The following is a 5,107-nucleotide window of genomic DNA, read 5'->3' as shown; positions in this document are numbered from 1 at the left end:
AGAGCATGGCGGAAAGGGCTTAGCACAACGCTGGTCACGCTGCAGGCAAAGAACTAATGAGTGGTACCTACTCCCTGCCTTGCCAACTCCCCTGTCTCCCCTCACTGCTCATACTAAATTGACTCTGAGTTTTACCTGCTCTTTTAAATCTGACATCAAATCAGGAATTCTCCACTTTGAAACGCTTCCATATGTGGACTCTGCCTGTGCTGGTACCTGAGATTGCTTTCCCATGCATCAAGTGATGAGTTTGGCCCTTTCCTCTCTGCTCCCTGAGTTCCTGAGCTATCACTAATGATTGCTAATGGTCAGCATCCCCCATACTCTGTGAGGCCCTGAGGTTAGGACCCTGTTGTGTCTGTTGTTCTATCTCCAGCCCCTAGGACAGTTCTTGATCCATAGTTAACGCTCACAGACTTGTGGAATAAATGAGTGAATGAATGAAGTCCTTGAGCATCGCATAGGTAGCACGGAAATGTCCTAATAAAGTACTTTTTGTAGGCAAAGGCTCAGAAAACTTTTGTGGAACAAAAACATTTCAGTCCTACCTTCCCAGCTTTGGTGACTCTAATTGCTATGAATTCTTACCACTTCCTTTTTTTTTTTTTTGTGACAGAGTCTAGCTCTGTCGCCAGGCTGGAGTGCAGCAGCGCGATCTCGTCTCACTGCAACCTCTGCCTCCCGGGTTCAAGCAATTCTCCTGCCTCAGCCACCCAAGTAGCTGGGACTACAGGCGCATGCCACCACACCTGGCTAATTTTGTATTTTTAGTAGAGACGGAGTTTCACCATGTTGGCCAGGATGGTCTCGATCTCTTGACTTCGTGATCTGCCAGCCTCAGCCTCCCAAACACTTCCTTCTTTTTCAGTAAGAGAAGTAACCAGGGCAGCACAGAAACCCTCTAAAGCTATACAACGCTGTAACTATGTTTTATAATAGCTCTGTTCTTTCACAAACCTTCCTCCTTCCTGACCTGCTCAAGGGAGGGAAACTGGGAGCATTATCAAAATATCAGTAGCTTATCTCTGAAAAAAACATTTTTCCCTGGCTGTCAAATTGAGCATAGCTAAGCACATTTAAGAGATTACAATGGAACCTTGAAATTATACCTTGTAATAGTGACAACTACCACCACAACTGACATTAACAAGCTCCAGGATGTGCCAGGCAGTGTCCTAAGTGTTTTGTTTATCAGCTCTTCCCAACAACCTTATGACAGAGGCAACATCAGCATTTTACTGATGAAAAAACCAAGATACAAGGTGGTTAAGGAACTTGCCTAGAGTTACTAGTAACTGATGAAGCTGAGATTTGAATCAAGGCTATCTAATCTAGAACTGGAACTCTTTTTTTTTTTTTTTTTTTTTTTTTTTTTGAGATGGAGTCTAGCTCTGTCGCCCAGGCTGGAGTGCAGTGGTGCGATCTCGGCTCACTGCAAGCTCCGCCTCCCGGGTTCACGCCATCCTCCAGCCTCAGCCTCCCAAGTAGCTGGGACTACAGGCGTCCGCCACCACACCCGGCTAATTTTTTTGTATTTTTAGTAGAGATGGGGTTTCACCGTGTTAGCCAGGATGGTCTCAATCTCCTGACCTTGTGATCCGCCCACCTCGGCCTCCCAAAGTGCTGGGATTACAGGCATGAACCACCGCTCCTGGCCTAGAACTGGAACTCTTAACCACTGAGCTATACCAAAGTTTATTATTATTATTTTGGCCCCAAAATTGGGTAACACTGATCCAATCAAAAGACTTCTTAGTTTTTGGCTTACTGAATAAAACTCCTGAAAGTACAATTTCACATACATGTCACCCCGCTTCCCCCAACTGGCTCTCAAAGATAATATCAAAGTGAAATTCTGCATTAGCTTGCGTAGTCCTATTATGGCCTAGTAAATGTTTTTCTATTTTGTTTAGAAGAACTTGTAATCTGGTTCCCACTCTTCTTTCTTTGCATGTTTTACAGAACACATCGTGCTTGCAGAGAGAGCAAACCATGCCTGTCTCTTGTGGAGCCCACAGCGCTATGTGCTTAGTGTGGCAGTTGGGCCAGGAATGAAAACAACTACACCATAGTAACAATCCGTCATTCTGTCCATCTGCTACCCAAGAGGGATCTTAAAATAGTTTCAATTCACCTTTAAAATCCACTGCTCTATGAAGGGCTTGTAACACTTGGCGGCCTTGGAAGCCTGCCTGAGAAACAGGACCGCTATTCGGACTACTGGTGTCCAGCTGTAAGCCTCCTTGGAGGGAAACAAGCCATCCATTCATTGGGCTGTTGTGAAATTTTCCTTCCCCACCGGCCCTCCCAGCCAAGAAGGAGAATACCTGGAGGAATGGCATTCTGAATTTTTGTTCTTCCTAATGTAGGGCCTGAGTTTTTATTTTCTTAATGGCCTACTCTTTTTTTTTCTTCCTGCTTAACCCTCTTCTGCTCCAACTCCCCAACCCTACAGCTTTCCCCTTCTTTTAGCTTTTCTTTCTTCAGCTGAGGGATTGGGTGTGGGTCGAGATTTTATGGTCTAGAATTTCCAAATTGATTCATGGGGTAACTATCCCCAAACCAGCACAGTTTTAATTAGTGTAGGAGTAATGAAATGGGAGACTCCCTGGACCCCTTTGTGGGACTTTCAACAGGGGTGTGGCTTGTTTGCTCTGCCACCACATGCTCAAACCACTTATAGGAGGGGAGCATGCTGGTGAGCAGGTGCCGGAGCCAGGGTGAGCACTTTTGGGCTCTGGCCCCATGGCAGTGTCTACGAGTATCACAGTGCTCTTTCAGCCCTGCTGTCCAGGGATGGCTTAAGTGTTAAACAGCTCAGTGAAGAGTCAGGGTAACAGCCTTTTTGGGATTCTGCACCCAGTGCGTCCCAAATTCTTGCCTTGCATCCAGGAAGAATCAGGTTACATGTACTTGAAAGATGGTGAATGTGGGGATTTTACTGGGTGATGGAGGTGGCTCTCAGTGGGATGGGAAGCTGGAGAGGGGATGGAGTGGGAAGATGATCTTCCCCTGGAGTTTAACCATCCTGAAGCTGATCTCCTCTCTGACTGCCCCCAGCCGAACTCCTCTCAGGTGCTTCCTCTCTTCTCTCATTCTCTGCCATGCCGCTCTGCTGCTCTGCTGCTCTGCCATGCTTCTGCTCGTGAAGCAGATTTTTATGGGTACAGGATGGGGGGTGTGGTGGGCCAGGGTGGTCTTGGAAAAGGCAACAGTTGGGGGCAAAGACAGGAATGCCTATTCCCATTTAAGGCCTTGGGTGTCCAGGCTTGAGGGTGGGGCCTTTGCTGGGGAACCACCCTCTACTACCCGGTATTTCCTTGCCTCCTGTGCATATCAGCAGTACGAGTGAAGTGAGACCTTCCTGGGCAAACCCAGACATCTGGTCCCTGGGGTTAGCTCTGGCTCCACTGAGCAGCACCAAAGAGCATGGAGATGCTCAGCATGTGGCAGCTGGAGAGAACAGCATCACCCTTTGTTGGCTCCTGGTTCTGGTGCCTAACTGTGTTCTAGATCTCGACAGGGCACGGCCAGTGGGGATTAAAACAGGACAGAAGATTCTCCTTTTTGCTATTTCCATTTTTTTAAAGGTTGCATTCTCAATATTCTAGTAGTCTAGCCTATCAGATCTCCGTGTGAATTTGAAAGTTAGATTGCAAAATTTCAATCTCACACATTTTTTTTCCATTTTAATTTTCATTTAGGCTGTGAAACCTAGCTTAAAATAAACTTAGAGTAGTTTTTGTTTCTTATGGGAGATGGCATAGGCCTTAGATTATTTACTGTCTCTTTCTGAAGAATTTAACGCAAACATGGATATCAGACCAAATCATACAATTTATATCAACAATATGAATGACAAAATTAAAAAGGAAGAATTGAAGAGATCCCTATATGCCCTGTTTTCTCAGTTGGGTCATGTGGTGGACTTTGTGGCTTTAAAGACCATGAAGATGAGGGGCAGGGCTTTGTCATATTTAAGGAACTGGGCTCATCCACAAATGCTTAGAGACAGTCACAAGGATTTCCATTTTATGGTAAACCAATGCGAATACATATGCAAAAACAGATTTGGATATAATATCTGAAATGTATGGCACTTTTGCTGACAAAGAAAAGAAAAAAGAAAAGAAAAAAGCCAAAACTGTGGAACAGACTGCAACAACCACAAACAAAAGGCCTGGCTAGGGAACTCCAGATTCAGCTAATACCCAAGGAAATTCAACACCAAATCCTCAGGTCCTCGATTACCCTCCAAACTATATTTTATTCCTTAATAACTTACCAGAAGAGACTAATGAGATGATGTTATCCATGCTGTTTAATCAGTTCCCTGGCTTCAAGGAAGTACGTCTAGTACCAGGGAGGCATGACATTGCTTTTGTTGAATTTGAAAATGATGGGCAGGCTGGAGCTGCCAGGGATGCTTTACAGGGATTTAAGATCACAACATCCCATGCTATGAAGATCACTTATGCCAAGAAATAACATTTGGGAGAGTCATCTTTAAAGGACTTGGTGTTATTTATAGTGTTTGTTTTGCTAACATTTGGTTGGGTCATTGTAATAGAGATTAGGGGAAGTGAAAGTGAAATTTTCGTGAAGGACTTAAATTATCTAGTATTTCTCTAGCCTTGGTGAATTATGAAATATGAAGGCCTTAATTTTGTACAATAAACTTTGATTTGTATTCTGTGAAAAATAAATAAACTTACAGCTACGCTTCATATGCATTCTCTGGGGATAATGCTATCAGATCAAGAATATCTTAGAGGTGTAATTGCATATATTCTCACTTGTCACCCACACCAAAGCCATGAGGTAGGTGGCACAGTTGAATCATTTTTGAACATAGAACATGCCATTTTGATTTAAAATCAAATTATGGCAACTAGAGCTGCGCATGGTGGCTCATGCTTGTAATCCCAACATCTTGGGAGGCCCAGGTGGGAGGATCACTTGAGTCCAAGAGTTCAAGACCAGCCTGGGCAACATAGAGAGACCCTTGTCTCTACAGAAAAAGAAAAAATTAGCTATGCATGGTGGCACAGCTGTAGTCCTAGCTACTTGGGAGTTGGAGGTGGGCGGATGGCTTGAGCTCAAAAGG

General features: G+C 44.5%; 1 pseudogene; it reads left to right on the top strand.

Moving 5' to 3' along the window:
- Positions 1-1,991: 1,991 nt before the first annotated feature.
- Positions 1,992-4,703, top strand: LOC129534283 (U2 small nuclear ribonucleoprotein B''-like; annotated as a pseudogene).
- The last annotated feature ends 404 nt before the right edge of the window (positions 4,704-5,107 follow it).

This window comes from Gorilla gorilla, chromosome 5 (assembly GCF_029281585.2).
Source record: "Gorilla gorilla gorilla isolate KB3781 chromosome 5, NHGRI_mGorGor1-v2.1_pri, whole genome shotgun sequence".
Lineage (NCBI taxonomy): Eukaryota > Metazoa > Chordata > Mammalia > Primates > Hominidae > Gorilla > Gorilla gorilla.
This window is presented reverse-complemented; position numbering and strand designations above follow the sequence as displayed.